Below are 17,601 nucleotides of genomic sequence, written 5' to 3'. Positions count from 1 at the left end.
GAACTGAACTAGAACTGAACTAGAACTGAATTAGAACTGAACTAGAACTGAACTAGAACTGAACTAGAACTGAACTAGAACTGAACTAGAACTGAACTAAAACTGAACCAGAACTGAACTAGAACTTAACTAGAACTTAACTAGAACTTAACTAGAACTGAACTAGAAATGAATTAGTACTGAACTAGAACTGAACTAGAAATAAATTAGTACTGAACTAGAACTGACCTAGAACTGAACTAAAACTGAACCAGAACTGAACCAGAACTGAACCAGAACTGAACCAGAACTGAACTAGAACTGAACTAGAACTGAACTCGAACTGAACTTGAACTGAACTAGAACTGAACTAGATCTGAACTAGAACTGAACTAGAACTGAACTAAAACAGAACTAGAACAGAACTAAAACAGAACTAGAACTGGTCTAAAACTGAACCAGAACTGAACTTAACATAAACTGAACAAGAACTAAACTTGACGTGACCTAGAACCGAACGAATAATCTTGAGATGTTCAGTCCGATCATTTTAAATAACCAATAGTAGAGTATTTTATTTTAGTTAACTGTTTTATAGCTTTTGTTTTTTACAAAGTAATCTCCAAGACAAGGGTTCTTAAAAGAGGGGCGTTAAAAAGCATGATCACTTCATCGCTGTTGTGTTTTTTGTTTTAATTATTATCAGACTCACATGTAAATACACATGCAATGCAACGATGTATCAGACTCATACATTTTCAAATAATTTGCCATTAAAATAAGTAAATGGCATTAGTAAATATTTAAATATTTGCGCGGGCTTTTGATTGAAGTGCGCTTTTTGGTTTGGACTTTGAACGTCTCGTTGGTTGTAAGATGGAAAGTAACAGTATTTTAAAAGAGTCAAATTTTGAAGTATCTATATGTCAATAATAAGGAGTTTTCATTATGTTAATAAGGAGATGTCATTATGTTAAGTTATTGTTTATAGACAAAAAGATTGATTATGAAATTTCCAACAGGGTATATCTGAAATTGTTTTATGTATTTTAAACGGAAACTATAGTTTGTTGGTAATTTTTTCTTAAGAAAAACTCACCAGGGGTTCAATTAATAAAATAAATTGTTTATCTATTAAGAAAACATGTACTACAACAAGTCGTTTAAATAAAGCAGCTCTTTTCATTACCCTGCCCTGACATTATATCAAATAAGAGTATAACAATTGTTACTAAAATGTTAATCTTTTATGGTAATTTTATGATTATTGATTGTTATAGAAATACCGTTAACATTCGAAATCTATAAACATTGAAATGTTAAGGCAGTGAAATGTCGGAAAAGTGGACAGCTGAATCAATAGAAAACATGATGCTGAACTGATCTTAAACTGGTTAGAATTAAACAAGAACCGACCTACAACTAACCTGAACCTGAAGTAAGGTTTAAACTAGACTTGAACTAATTAGGTTTAAACTAGAAATGAACTAGAAGTAAACTAGAATGGAACTAAAACTGAACTGAACTAGAAATTAACTAGAATGGAACTAAAACTGAACTAGAACTTAACTAGAACTCAACTAGTACTGAACTAGAACTGAACTAGAACTGAACTAGAACTGAACTAGAACTGAACTAAAACTGAACTAGAACTGAACTAGAACTGAACTAGAACTGAACTAGAACTGAACTAGAACTGAACTAGAACTGAACTAGAACTGAACTAGAACTGAACTAGAACTGAACTAGAACTGAACTAGAACTGAACTAGAACTGAACTAGAACTGAACTAGAACTGAACTAGAACTGAACTAGAACTGAACTAGAACTGAACTAGAACTGAACTAGAACTGAACTAGAACTGAACTAGAACTGAACTAGAACTGAACTAGAACTGAACTAGAACTGAACTAGAACCGAACTAGAACTGAACTGGAACTGAACTAGAACTAGAACTGAACTAGAACTGAACCAAAACATATATAGAACTGAACTAGAACTGAACTAGAACTGAACTAGAACTGAACTAGAACTGGACTAGAACTGAACTAGAACTTAACTAGAACTGAACTAGAACTGAACTAGAACTGAACTGGAACTAAACTAACCTAAAACTGAACTAGAACAGAGCTGTAAATGAACTAAAACAGAATTAGAACTCAACTAGAACTGATATAAAACTAAAGTTTTACCCAATTTTTGCAATAAGTCCCCTTTAAAGGGCATCCACTGTTAACAGTATTCTTGACCATAAATATGTAAAGTGGTTTACCTTGAGGTTTAAGAGTAAAACGGTAATAAAAACATATGTCTGCATTATTGGAAACCCATTATAATTACATAGTATAAAGAAAAATATTAAGGTGTGGGTTCTAAGAAAACAAAATTCACAATCAAGGTGGAAAACAATATTTTTTGTCACAAAAAAAGTTATCAATAAAAATTTGTGACAAAAGAACATTAAAAATAGACACTTTTAAAAGAAGGCGAATATGTATAAAAAAAATTTTGTACAATATTTGTTAGACAGACTTGTTTGCACCCTACCAAAGAGACAAATTAAAATATTTAACAAATTATATATTTTTATTATATAAATTAATAATTTTTAAATTAAAATATTATTTATTCATATTTTAATTTAAAAATTATTAATTTATATAATAAAAATATATAATTTGTTAAATATTTTAATTTGTCTCTTTGGTAGGGTGCAAACAAGTCTGTCTAACAAATATTGTACAAAATTTTTTTTATACATATAAAAAATCAATCAAATTTGTTTGAATTGAAATTGTTAAAAAAAATCACTTGTAATTTTTAAGGAAATTCTTAAACAAAGGGTGTTTAGGAATGTTTAAATTGACATAAATAGATTTCTTTGGTTTGTTATCAATATTTTTCTCATAATAATTGTGTTATTTACTTTTTAGAAATAGTTTTTTTTTTTCTATTTTTTCTTTTTTTATTGTTTTTAATAATTTTGCGGTGTTGTTAAATTTTTTTTCTAATTTTATTTATTATTATTGGTAGTTTTTTTTTGTTATGATAACTACATACATATCTATGTATGTATGTTATTTTCAATTTGTTTTGTTCATTTTATTTGTTTATAAAATATATTTTTTGTTAAAGATTTTTTTAGCCAAAATTTAGCAAAAACAAAATTATAATAAAAAAAGAAAGAAATAAATAAAATAATAAAAACAAAGATTAGTTTCTAGATATTCAGGTCGCAAAATAAATTTAAAAACAAAAATATCAAGATTAAAGTGATTTTATTTAAATTGAGAGATTTTCAAAATTCTGATGAAATTGTAGATAAATATTTCATTTTAAAGTTTCGTTAACTTAAAGTAGTAAATTTATTCTAACAAATTGTTTTCTAAAATGTTTTTTTTAAATGATTTTAATGAAAAATAAACTTTCGTTAAGTTGGAAAAATTAATAAAATCTTCTTAAAAACTCACTTCGTTAAGAAAATAATGTTTCGTTAAGTTTTAATAATTAACAAAATTTCAAAAAATCACTTGATTTTTACAAATCCTTAAACGCTTTGAAGGATTTTAATGAAATCGTCTTTAAAATACTTTTCGTTAAGAAAATAAAATTTCGTTAAGTTTTTAAAATTTTCAAAATTTAAAAATTTTCATCAGTTTTGTTCGAGTCTTTAAAGAATTAAATGATTTTAATAAAATCTTCTTTAAAATAGTTTCCGTTAAGAAAATAAAGTTTCGTTAAGTTTTAAAAATTAACAAAATTTAAAAAATTCTATTGATTTTGCTAAAACCTTAATATTATTGAAGGATTTCAATGAAATCATCTTTAAAACACTTTTCGTTAAGAAAATAAAGTTTCGTTAAGTTTTTAAAATTGTCAAAATTTAAAAATTTTCATTAGTTTTGATCCAGTATTTAAAGAATTAAATGATTTTAATAAAATCTTATTTAAAATAGTTTCCGTTAAGAAAATAAAGTTTCGTTAAGTTTTAAAAATTAACAAAATTTCAAAAATTCTCTTGATTTTGCTAAAACCTTAAAATTATTGAAGGATTTTAATGAAATCATCTTTAAAACACTTTTCGTTAAGAAAATAAAGTTTCCTTAAGATTTAATAATTAACAAAATTTCAAAAAATCACTTGATTTTTACAAATCCTTAAACGCATTGAACGATTTTAATAAAAAATTTTTTTAAATAGTTTCTGTTAAGAAAATAAAGTTTCGTTAAGTTTTTAAAATTGTCAAAATACGAAAATTTTCATCAGTTTTGTTCGAGTCTTTAAAGAATTAAATGATTTTAATAAAATCTTCCTTAAAATAGTTTCCGTTAAGAAAATAAAGTTTCGTTAAGTTTTAAAAATTAACAAAATTTCAAAAATTTGTTAGAATCTTTAACTTATTTAAGAATTTCAATAAAATCTTTCGCAAAATAGTGTTCGTTAAGCCAAATAAAGTTTCGTTAAGTTTTGAAATTTATTAAAATTTCATGAATTTTCTTGATTTCGAAAGTTATATTAAACGATTTGTATAAAAAAATTGTTTTAAAAGTTTTTGAATAAGAAAATAAAGATTCGTTAAGTTTTAAAAATTCTCAAATTTGAAATTGTTTTCTTGATTTGGTTAAATTTTCAATTTCATTAAAAAATTCTAATAAAATCTGCTTAAAAATATTTTAAATTCAAAAAATACAATTTCGTTAAATTGTTGAAAAATTTCCAAAATTTAATTTTTCTTTTAAATAATTTAACAAGTTTTAGTTTATAAAAGTTACAGGTTTTCTTCGTTAAGTTTTTAAAAAGTTCATTAAATTTACAACTTAAATTTAAATTTATGACAAGTTCAAGGTTTTACCCAAAGAGCAATATACCATCTCCACTCATTTTATTTCTTTACAAACCAAACTTTTTGGAACCTCTTTTTAACATTTGTTTCCCTAATTTCCTTTCACTCTATAATTAAAATGTATCTTCACACTTAAAAACCACAGTATATAAACAAAATTAATTAAACATTTACCAAAACAATACGAAACAAAAACACTCAGAGAAAAGAACTCTACTCTTTGTCTTTTAGTAAAACTCACATGTTAACGAGCACAAAACACAAACAAAAAAAAAAACGTGTAATATCTACAAAAACAACAATAATAATAAATAAATTTAAGAATTTTTTTCAATTGTATATAAACATATACACATCTGTACATGCATATATAGAATGTATATGTATAATACATAGTATATTACACAGTTATTAACCATACTCAAGGTCAAAAGTGTTTATTTTTCTCTTTTCTTTTAATTTGTTTTTATTTGAAATTTTATCATAGTTTTTCTTTTGAATTTTTATATTTGCCCATTTTGTTTGTGTTTGTATTAAGTAGTCTTTATTATTTGTAAAAGTATGTAGATGAAGAGTGGGTAGAGGGAGAACCAAAAAAAAAATGACAGCTTTTTTTCCGTCATATAAACAAATGAAAAGAACATAACAGAAAATGAAAAAAAGTGAATGTAAAAATTGTGAAAGAGAAAAATAAAAAAACAAGATAAGCTTTTTATTGGCAGAATTGTTAAAACAAGACAATTTGTTAATAAAAAAAATACAAACACTTAATTGTCTAGTTTATAACCTAGTATATAGTCTAACCTATAGTCTGTAGTCTAGTCTATAACCTAGTATATAGTCTAGTCTATAGTCTAGTTTATAGTATAGTCTGTAGTCTAGTCTATAGTCCTTTCTATAGTCTAGTCTATAGTCTAGTCTATAGTCTAGTCTATAGTCTAGTGTATAGTCTAGTCTATAGACTAGTCTATAGTCTAGTGCATAGTCTAGTCTATAGTCTAGTCTATAGTCTAGTCTATAGTCTAGTCTATAGTCTAGTCTATAGTATAGTCTATAGTCTAGTCTATAGTCTAGTCTATAGTCTAGTCTATAGTCTAGTCTATAGTCTAGTCTATAGTCTAGTCTATAGTCTAGTCTATAGTCTAGTCTATAGTCTAGTCTGTAGGCTAGTCTATAGTCTAGTCTATAGTCTAGTCTGTAGGCTAGTCTATAGGCTAGTCTATAGGCTAGTCTATAGTCTAGTCTATAGTCTAGTCTATAGTTTAGTCTATAGGCTAGTCTATAGTCTAGTCTATAATCCAGTCTATAGTCTAGTCTATAGCCTAGTCTATAGTCTAAGTACAAATTGTTTTCTTTTAAACCAATCTGGCATCTCTTTAAACATCACTTCTTTCAAATTTTGGTTTGTTTATAAACACCGACAAACAATAACAATAAAAGACAAGAAAGCGAAAACGAGAAAGACAGAGAGCTCTCATTCTTTCAATAAAAGTTTAGTCAATTATACAATTTTAGTAAATATTAAGTGGTTTTTGTTTATTAACAAAAGAAAAAAAGCTTTTGTGCGAAAGCTTTTTAAAAAAATGTTTTTGATGATAGAACACATTTTTTTATTATTATTGTTATTTGTATCTGTTGTTATTAGTATAAAGCGGTGAGAATAGAATTTATAAAATTGTTTTCCTTTTTTTTTGTTTTTGTTTACATTTTGTTCTGCTTCTTGCTGACTGTTATTGTTATTATGTATTAGTATGGTTGTTATTTCAGTACTTTTGACTAAAATAAGAATAAGAGGTAGGAAGAAGAATTGTTTTTTTGTTTAAGATTTGTTTTTGTTATAAATATAGTCAAAGTTAAAACAACAATAACAATAATATATTATATAGTATATACTTTATATAATTTTATTTATATATATATGTATTTTAATACATAATATATAGTTTGTTTATTTGTTTTTTTTTTTTATAAGTATGAATGAATGTATGTATGTAAGTGTGTATGTTTAAGTTTATAATTTGTTTGCTTGTATGTCTGCTGTTTATTAAATGTTTTTGTTATTTAATGTTGCTGCTATTTTAGTTTTGTTTTTCTTGTTTTGTGTGTTTCACTTTGACTCTTGTTATTGTTTTTATTATTACAAATTTATTATTAATATTGTTATTTTATTAATGTTGTTGTTGTTATTATTATACATATTTTCGTAGAATTTTCATGTTTTTTTTCTTCTGTATTTTTTTTTTTTTTTGTTTCGTATGACGGCAATGATAATAATAAATAAAAAGTACATTTAAAAATGACGAGTACAAATGTACTTAAGAAATTGTTATTTTATTTGCAATAATTGAGTTCCGACTGCTTTAAGAGAAGCAAATATGTACAAATTTAAATTGAATTTAATTTAATGAAAATTTTAAGAAAATTTCTTTATAAATTTTATTAAATAAAAAACTTTTTTTAAATACCTAGTAAAGACCTAAAAACTTTAAAGCTTTAGGGGAAAATCTTAGAAATATGAAATGAACTCTTTGTTGAAAAAGTTTGGTACATTTTAGTTGTGTACCAAAAATACCTAATTTTAAACAAAATTTGTAAAAATTGAAAAAAAGGAAATTTATTAATAAATAAGCTTTTTGCAGCATAAAATGTTTAACAAAACTGCTAAAGTTTATTTTTAAAAATTTTTTAAAGTAAGCTTTAGGATAATTAATTCAAAAATCTGAAAAAAAGTTAAAAAATTTTTTTAAACCATAACGCTTTTGAGTGAAGGAAGCTTTTCTAATGTTTGCAAAGCTTTTAAAAAGTTACAAAATTTTGAATAACAGCTTTTAAAGGAAAGTTTTAACAAAAAAAATCTTTATAAATTACAGTTTACGCAAAAAATACGATTCTAAGCCTAAAGCTATTAAAGTAATTTCGCAAAATCTTTTAAAACCATAAAGATTTCCTAATGTTTTCAAAGCTTTTAAAAAGTTACAAAATTTTGAATAACAACTTTTAATGAAAATTCTAACAAACATTTTTTCTATAAATTTTAGTTTACTCAAAAAATACTATTCTATGTATAAAGCTTTTAAAGAAATTTCTCTTTAAATTGTAATTCTTCACTAAATTTTTATAAAACTTTAAAGAAAACATAGAATAGAATGCAATTTATAAAAAAAAAGTTTTTTTTTACTTGCAAATACCTTGAATAAATAAAGCTTTTATATTTAGGAAAATATTTTTGAAAGTTTTTTTTATTAAATTATATTAAAAAAGCTTTTTTTCTAAATTCTATTAAATTTTTGAAATATTTTGAAAAAATAAAGTTTTTATTATAACAACAGTTTTTTAAAGCTTTAAGCTTTATTATTGAAAAAGTGAAAACTTTTAAAAAGCTTTTGTTTTTCAGTTTTTATCAAAAAAAGCTTTAACTCGAAAAAGTGTTTAAAAGGTTTTAAAGCTTTTTAGCAAAAGTTTTTATATATAGGAAATTATTTTTTTAAGTTTTTTTAAGCTTTTCTGATAAATGTATTAAAAATATATACTAGACTTTATTTTAAATTAAAAATTCATTAAATTTTTTAAAGCTTTATTATTGAAAAGGTAAAAGTTTTAAAAAACTTTTATTTTTTCGACTTTGTTGAATAAGCTTTATTTCTAATAAATGTTTCAAAAATTGCAGTTTTTTAACAAAAACTTTTATATTTAGAAAAATATTTTTAAAAGCTTTTTAAGTTTTTTTTTTTAAATTACAATATAATTTTGTAAAAAAAAAAACTTTTAAAAAAATCTACTAACATTTTTAATATTTTAAAGTAATAAAGCTTACGATTTAATGAAATAAGTTTTAATTTTAAAAAGTGTTTAAAATTAATAGCAAATATTAAAGCTTTTGAAAAAATCATTTAAAATTGTTTTCTAAAGAATTTGATTTATAAACTTAATCTGAAATGTTTGTTTTTCCTTAGTTTACAATTGAAACTTTTAAAATCAATTCCAAGCTTAGATAAATTAATTAAGCGATTGCCAGTTTCAAAACTTGGCTTTACATAAAAAGCTTTTACGGAAAAAGTAAAAAAAAAATGTAATTTCTTTCAAGTTAATTAAAGCAAATTTGTTAAAAATTGATTGTTTTAAAGAAAATATTAAAGCTTTTAAAGAAAAGCTTTTAAATGTGTTTTCTAAAAAAAAATTATTTAAAAACTTTGTAAAATATTAATCTAAAATGTTTACAATTTGAAAGCTTTTTATTTTAAAACTAATTCCAAGCTTAAATAAGTTATTAAAGCGTTAGCCAATTTCAGAAACTTACTTTACATAAAAAGCTTTTACTAAAAAAGTTGAAACTTTTAATTTTTTAAAGTTATTTAAAGAAAATATATCAAAAATTTTGATTGTTTACAAAAAGCTTTGCTTTTTTAATCGAAACCTTTGTTGCTTTTACAAGCTAAAATCTTGTAAGCATTTTAAGCTTTTTCTTTTTAAATTTCAAAATGAAAACTTTTTAAACAAGTTTAAGAAACAACTGTTACCCATCACCAATTATACACTTTAACCGAACACAGCCTTTCACATTTTTTTTTTTTTTTTTTTTTTTTGTAATTTTTTTATTATTATTATTATTATTTTTCCAAAACCTCAAAAAGCCATTAAAACAAATTTGACAATTCAATTTCAAAACAATATAAAACTGTAAACAAAACTAAACTGCAACAAAAATAATTTCACAACAATTTTGCAAAATTACAAAAGCTTTCTCTTAAGCTTATTTCATATGGCAAATTTAACTCTCTCTCTCTTTCTTTGATTTAATTCTATACTATATTTTATTAAATATTATATTTTGTTTATTGTGGTTCTTAAGAATTTCTTTGTTTAGGCTTTTGACAAGAGGCCTGTGGGGCGGCGGGTGGTTGTATTACTGCTGTTTATTGTTATTGTTTCTTTTTTTATATATATTGTAAAACATGTGCCATAAAATTGTATTACAAAGATTCAAAGATCTTTTTTAGCTTTTAGAATAAGTAATAAAAAAACAACAACAACAACAAAAGACGTAACAATTCTCATCTACGTAATCGTAACAGTCAATGGGTCATATATGTATATGTAAGTATATAGTCGAAACGAAACTATTTACACCAAAGTCTATTACATGAGGTTCTTGAGTTTTTTTTTCCTTCGTCATTACTGTTGTTATTGTTGCAAATTTATTTAGAAATTTGTTTTTATATAATGTTTGTGTGTGTGAAAGTTTATTTATAAAATGTATTCATTATTTGTAAAGAGAGTGTAAATTACATACAAACATTACATTGGCGCCATATTTCATTTACTTTGATTGAATTGTTGAAATTGTTTTTTAGTTAGTTTTACTAGAACGAGGGTAGATTAAGTTATTTTGACTATAAGTAACACTTTAACTAAAATCAAGAAAAATTTTTAACAAGTCTAACATTTCTAATGATATATAATGTAAACTACATTTAGTTTAGTTTAAAAGCTTTCATAATTTTCTAATTATTTTGTGTTTTAAAAGTCCTTTATAATAACAACCCTCGTATATTTAGTGAGAATTTTTTTTGCAAGTCACTGTGACAAAAAAAAACTAGAACAAAAACAAAATCTAAATTTTCGCAAAAACTATTTATTCATTTAATTTGAATTCTTTGGCTTTAGCAAAGGATTTTTAAAGATTTTTCTCAAAATATAAAAATACAATTCTACTTTTCTCTATAGAAAAGAGACTTGTTCTAACAAGCAACTTTTCTATAGAAAAGAGAGACTTGTTCTAACAAGCAACTTTTCTATAGAAAAGAGAGACTTGTTCTAACAAGCAACTTTTCTATAGAAAAGAGAGACTTGTTCTAACAAGCAACTTTTCTATAGAAAAGAGAGACTTGTTCTAACAAGCAACTTTTCTATAGAAAAGAGAGACTTGTTCTAACAAGCAACTTTTCTATAGAAAAGAGAGACTTGTTCTAACAAGCAACTTTTCTATAGAAAAGAGAGACTTGTTCTAACAAGCAACTTTTCTATAGAAAAGAGAGACTTGTTCTAACAAGCAACTTTTCTATAGAAAAGAGACTTGTTATAAAAAGCAACTTTTCTATAGAAAAGAGATTTGTTATAACAAGCAACTTTTCTATAGAAAAGAGACTTGTTATAACAAGCAACTTTTCTATAGAAAAGACACTTGTTATAACAAGCAACTTTTCTATAGAAAAGACACTTGTTATAACAAGCAACTTTTCTATAGAAAAGACACTTGTTATAACAAGCAACTTTTCTGTAGAAAAGACACTTGTTCAACAAGCAACTTTTCTATAGAAAAGAGACTTGTTATAACAAGCAACTTTTCTATAGAAAAGAGACTTGTTATAACAAGCAACTTTTCTATAGAAAAGAGACTTGTTATAACAAGCAACTTTTCTATAGAAAAGAGACTTGTTATAACAAGCAACTTTTCTATAGAAAAGAGACTTGTTATAACAAGCAACTTTTCTATAGAAAAGAGACTTGTTATAACAAGCAACTTTTCTATAGAAAAGCAGAAACTTTTTTATAGAAAAGCAACTTGTAACAAGCAACTTTTTATCATTATTTGTTTTTTTATTTTTATTATAAAACATTGTGTTTTATTTGTAGAAATTTATATTTAAATTTTGTTGCAATGAAATTTGGTTTTTTTTCACCAAATCACACTTAGTTTTATATTTAAACAAAAAATTAACATAATTCTGTGAAATTTGGTAAAAAAAGTGGTATTTTTATATTTTCAAGAAAAGTTGTGATTTAAAAAAAAAGTAATAATAATAATTTGATTTAAATAAACAAACAGCTGTTAAAATATTTAAACAAAATTAAAACTTTAATCCTCTATCTCCCTACTACTAACTTCTCAAAGGCTTCTTAAATGAAACGATCAGCTGATATAAGTGGTTTTATTAACAAAAAATTAATTTTAAAATTTTCAAAGATTTTAAGCAACATTTAAACTAAAATTTTTATTAAATCTGAATTTAATCACATTTGTTTTTTTGACATTTAGTAGTAAACAAAGACTATTTAACTGTCAGTTAGTTTATCTTTTTTGAGTATTTTTTAAAACTTAATGTTTACTTAAGATAAGTTTACATTGTTTATTATTATTTAACAAAATTATAAGAAAAAAAAGCTTTTTTTTAAGAACTTAAGCTGTTTACTAGATTTGTTGTAATACATACAGCATTGTAATCAAAAAGTTATAAACAATTTATAATTGTATGTGAGTGTAAAATAATAATTTAATTCCTCTCTGTTGTCACAGGCCCCCTCTTTAAAAAGTCACGTGTTAATTGAAACTTTTTATAAAAAAAAAAATATTAAAAATAAATACAAACTGATAACACTTAAGTCATTGAGTAAAAATATAAATAAATATTAAGAACCCACATTTTAAATGTCACAATAGCACAAGTATTAATGGTGGACCCACGCTTATAGGAATTAAAAATAATACTTTAAAACCTGAAAAAAACCCTAAAAAGTTCAGTTGAAAATCGCCTCTATTATTGAAATCTAAAAGAAAAGGTCAAAACTTTATTTTTTGTTTCAATATTTAAATGTTTTCATATACACATTTGAAATTAATTCAAATACAATTGACGTCGATCGTATTAAGCAGCATTCTGACGTTAAAAATCGTTTAATTATTCCTAGTTTTTATATATATTTTTTATATTAATTTTTTTTTTTTTGCAAAAATTGTTTTTTTGTGTATTTTCTCCTCTTCTTCTCTCATTCAAATACAAGATGATGATTGTCAATTGTTATTTTATTGCATCATTATATGAAATACACAGTAAATTTGTGGGTCAATATAATATTAAACAAATGATAAGAAGTCATTCGATTGTACATACAATGTGAACAAAAAGGAACCACAAGAACAAAAAAAATACAAATTTTAATCAAATACTAACATACAAATGCAACAAAAACAAATATAAGCAAATTTCCTATAGAAAAGCTTTCTATAGGAAAAGAAACTTGATAAACATGAAACTTTTCTTTTGTAAAAGAAGCTTAATAAGAAAAGAAACTTTCCCCTACGAAAGAAAGTTAATTTTCTTAACAAAATAAGATTTCTAAAAAAGAAACTTTTCATAAGAAAAAAACTTAATAAAGCTAGATAAACAAGCAATTTTTCTTTAGGAAAGAAGTTTGATTTTAACAAGCTTCTCTTCTATAGAAAAGTTGCTTGTTACAACAGGTTTCTTTTTTAAAGAAAATTTGCTTGTTTGAAAATCTTTTTTCTTTGTTCAGAAGGCTTCTTTTCTACAGAAAAGTTGCTTGTTTAAAAAGCTTCTTTTCAATAGAAAATTCCCTTGTTTGTAAAGCTACTTTTCTATAGAAAAGTTGCTTGTTTAAAAAGCTTCTTTTCTACAGAAAAGTTGCTTGTTTGAAAAGCTACTTTTCTATAGAAAAGTTGCTTGTTTGAAAAGCTACTTTTCTATAGAAAAGTTGCTTGTTTGAAAAGCTACTTTTCTATAGAAAAGTTGCTTGTTTGAAAAGCTACTTTTCTATAGAAAAGTTGCTTGTTTGAAAAGCTACTTTTCTATAGAAAAGTTGCTTGTTTGAAAAGCTACTTTTCTATAGAAAAGTTGCTTGTTTGAAATGCTACTTTTCTATAGAAAAGTTGCTTGTTTGAAATGCTACTTTTCTATAGAAAAGTTGCTTGTTTGAAATGCTACTTTTCTATAGAAAAGTTGCTTGTTTGAAAAGCTACTTTTCTATAGAAAAGTTGCTTGTTTGAAAAGCTACTTTTCTATAGAAAAGTTGCTTGTTTGAAAAGCTACTTTTCTATAGAAAAGTTGCTTGTTTGAAAAGCTACTTTTCTATAGAAAAGTTGCTTGTTTGAAAAGCTACTTTTCTATAGAAAAGTTGCTTGTTTGAAAAGCTACTTTTCTATAGAAAAGTTGCTTGTTTGAAAAGCTTCTTTTCTATAGAAAAGTTGCTTTTTTGAAAAGCTTTTTTCAATATAAAAGTTGCTTGTTTAAAAAGCTTTTTTTCTATAGAAAATTTGCTTGTTCTTTTCTATAGAAAATTTGTTTGTTTAAAAAGCTTCTTTTCTATAGAAAAGTTGCTTGTTTGTTTGTCTTTTCTGCTCAAAAGTTGCTTGTTTAAAAAGCTTCTTTTCTATGGAAAAGTTGCTTGTTACAACAAGCTTCTTCTCTATAGAAAAGTTGCTTGTTCGTAAAGCTTGTTTTCTATAGAAAAGTTGCTTGTTTGAAAAGCTGCTATTCTATAGAAAAGTTGTTTTTTTGAAAAGCTTATTTCCTATAGAAAAGTTGCTTGTTTATCAAGCTTGTTTAAAAAGCTCGCTTTTATAGAAACATTCTTAGAAAAGTTTCTTATATTATTATTTAAAGTCAAATTGTTATGTATTTTAAAATCTCCATTAGTTAAACATTCAAATATTATATTTCCTCTAAATTGTTACAATTTTTTTTGGGAGTTTTTTTTATAATAATTTATAAGTATAACTCACTGAATAGAATATATAATATGTAACAATAAATAAATAAAAATACCAATTTCAAATTAAATTTAATCGGTCAATGGCTGTTATTGGCCTTGAATTCTTAAATCAAATATACATAGAGAAAAATAATATAAAACAGACAATTGAATCAATTTTTTTTAATGAATATCTGTTTCTAGTATAACAATATGTTTCTTTTTTTTCAATTTAATAGAATTTAAATTTTAAGTAATTTATTTAAAAAAAAAGAAAAAAAAATTGATATATAAAAAAGTAGCTGAAAACCCCATTTCGCACAACAAAAAGTTCAATTTGTAAGAAACTGAATTTCAAAGCCAAATAATCGTTAGATATAATGTGTGATACATAAGTAGAATAAGATTTAAAAAAAGAATAAAAAATGTAAACAAACCAATACAAACTAAAGAAATTGTATGATTGTATTTAAGTCTTTATTTAGTTTAACAAAATGTTTTCCTATTTCTTTTTTTCCTATTTTTATGTTTTGTGAGTTTAAAATATTAGAAACGATTGTAAATGTATTAGCAAATGATGGGTAAAATTTTGAAAATTGTATATAAAAGATACTTTTAAAATACATAGAAAATAGAAATACAATGAAATACATATGGACATTTTATTAAGTTATTTATATGTATCTCTACCACCAGTGACGACGTCATCATCAGTCTTGACTAATGTTATTTAATTTGTGTTTTCGGTTTTCTTTCTTTATTGCTCTTTAACTAAGTTATCACAATCTGTTTTATTTCCCAAGCTTTATATTTTCTATGGACAAGAAGCTTGATAATAAACAGCTTTTTCATAGAAAAGAAACTTGCTAAACAAGAAACATTCTTATTTTGTATAGAAAAGTTGATTGTTACAACAATATTCTTTTTTTAAGAAAAATTGTCTATAGTCTTGACTATAGATCAGTCTATAGTCTTGACTATAGATCAGTCTTTAGTCTTGACTGTAGATCAGTTTAAAGTCTTGACTATAGATCAGTCTTTAGTCTTGACTATAGATCAGTCTATAGTCTTGACAATAGATCAGTCTATAGTCTTGACTATAGATCAGTCTATAGTCTTGACTATAGATCAGTCTACAGTCTTGACTATAGATCAGTCTATAGTCTTGACTATAGCTCAGTCTACAGTCTTGACTATAGATCAGTCTATAGTCTTGACTATAGCTCAGTCTATAGTCTTGACTATAGATCAGTCTATAGTCTTGACTATAGATCAGTCTATAGTCTTGACTATAGCTCAGTCTATAGTCTTGACTATAGATCAGTCTTTAGTCTTGACTATAGATCAGTCTATAGTCTTGACTATAGATCAGTATATAGTCTTGACTATAGATCAGTCTATAGTCTGGACTATAGATCAGTCTACAGTCTTGACTATAGATCAGTCTATAGTCTTGACTATAGATCAGTCTATAGTCTTGACTATAGATCAGTCTACAGTCTTGACTATAGATCAGTCTATAGTCTTGACCATATATCAGTCTATAGTCTTGAGTATAGATCAGTCTATATTCTTGAGTATAGATCTGTCTACAGTCTTGACAATAGATCAGTCTATAGTCTTGACTATAGATCAGTCTATAGTCTTGACTATAGATCAGTCTTTAGTCTTGACTATAGATCAGTCTATAGTCTTGACTATAGATCAGTCTATAGTCTTGACTATAGATTTGTCTATAGTCTTGACTATAGATCAGTCTTTAGTCTTGACTATAGATAAGTCTACAGTCTTGACTATATATCAGTCTATAGTCTTGAGTATAGATCAGTCTATAGTCTTAACTATAGATCAGTCTATAGTCTTAACTATAGATCAGTCTATAGTCTTGACTATAGATCAGTCTATAGGCTTGACTATAGATCAGTCTAAAGTCTTGACTATAGATTAGTCTATAGTCTAGACTATAGATCAGTCTATAGTCTTGACTATAGATCAGTCTATAGTCTTGACTATAGATCAGTCAATAGTCTTGACTATAAATCAGTCTATAGTCTTGACTATATATCAGTCTATAGTCTTGAGTATAGATCAGTCTATAGTCTTAACTATAGATCAGTCTATAGTCTTGAATATAGATCAGTCTATAGTCTTGACTATAGATCATTCTATAGTCTTGAGTATAGATCAGTCTATAGTCTTAACTATAGATCAGTCTATAGTCTTGAATATAGATCAGTCTATAGTCTTGACTATAGATCATTCTATAGTCTTGAGTATAGATCTGTCTATAGTCTTGACTATAGATCTGTCTATAGTCTTGACTATAGATCAGTTCATTGTCTTGACTATAGATCAGTCCATTGTCTTGACTATAGATCAGTCTATAGTCTTGACTATAGATCAATATATAGTCTTGACTATAGATCAGTATTTAGTCTTGACTATAGATCAGTCTATAGTCTTGACTATAGATCAGTCTATGTTCTTGACTAGATCTCAATATATAGTCTTGACTATAGATCAATACATAGTATCGACTATAGATCACTTTTTAGTCTTGACTATTGATCAATCTATACAATGAAAAACACCTAACAAATTCCCAAACTTTTATTTTATAATCTCAATAAATCGAGAAATTTTATCAGTTCATCATCCTTGACTATGAAATTAACAATAATAAAATATATATATTATATATTGCGAATTTCGAGATAATACCTGCCCATTACAACAAAAAAAAGTAGGTTGAACTATTTTTGATTATATTGTTTACTTTTTTTCTTCGATTTCTCCTCCACATTCTTCAGCAACCCACTCATGTGTCATGATGAACTAATAAATTTTAGATTTTGACAAAATAAATATTTAGGTGATAAGATAGAAAGAATAAAAAAAAAGTTCCTACTTTTTTGTTAGCAGATAAATTTAGTCAAGGTAAAAAAAAAAATATTTAAAAAATATTTTGAACCATAATATTAAAGTATTGCATAAATTTTAATAATAATTTGAAAAAAATGTGTTTACAAAGAAAAAAAAATAAGTAATAATTATTTAAGTGTAATGTCTAGACATTGCAAAAATAAATATGTATATATTTTTATTTAATGTGTGTTTGCTATAAATTATGTCTCATATTATTAAAATTTCAAGAGGTTTTTGTAAAGACAAAAACAATAACATTGGCAGCACTTTAAGACTAGTGCAACCATCAAGAGGAGAGAGAGTGAGAGTGAGAATGAGAGGGTTCGAAGGACCATCATTAACTGCAAAATAAGCAGCAGAAAGAAAAG

At 24.8% G+C, this 17,601-nt stretch overlaps 1 protein-coding gene across 1 annotated transcript in view; it reads right to left on the bottom strand.

The window, feature by feature from the left end:
• LOC111684667 (protein CREBRF homolog) overlaps positions 1 to 9,488 on the bottom strand; it is a 16,439-nt gene extending 6,951 nt beyond the window's left edge. The window contains exon 1 of the mRNA XM_046947975.1: positions 9,340 to 9,488. The gene's annotated coding sequence lies outside the window, so the exon portion shown is untranslated. The remainder of the gene's footprint in view (positions 1 to 9,339) is intronic.
• Between the last annotated feature and the right edge of the window lie 8,113 nt (positions 9,489 to 17,601).

The sequence above is a fragment of the Lucilia cuprina genome, chromosome 4 (genome assembly GCF_022045245.1).
Source record: "Lucilia cuprina isolate Lc7/37 chromosome 4, ASM2204524v1, whole genome shotgun sequence".
In the NCBI taxonomy this organism is placed as follows: Eukaryota; Metazoa; Arthropoda; class Insecta; order Diptera; family Calliphoridae; genus Lucilia; species Lucilia cuprina.
The sequence above is the reverse complement of the archived record's forward strand: the minus strand, read 5'-3'. Positions and strand labels throughout refer to the sequence as shown.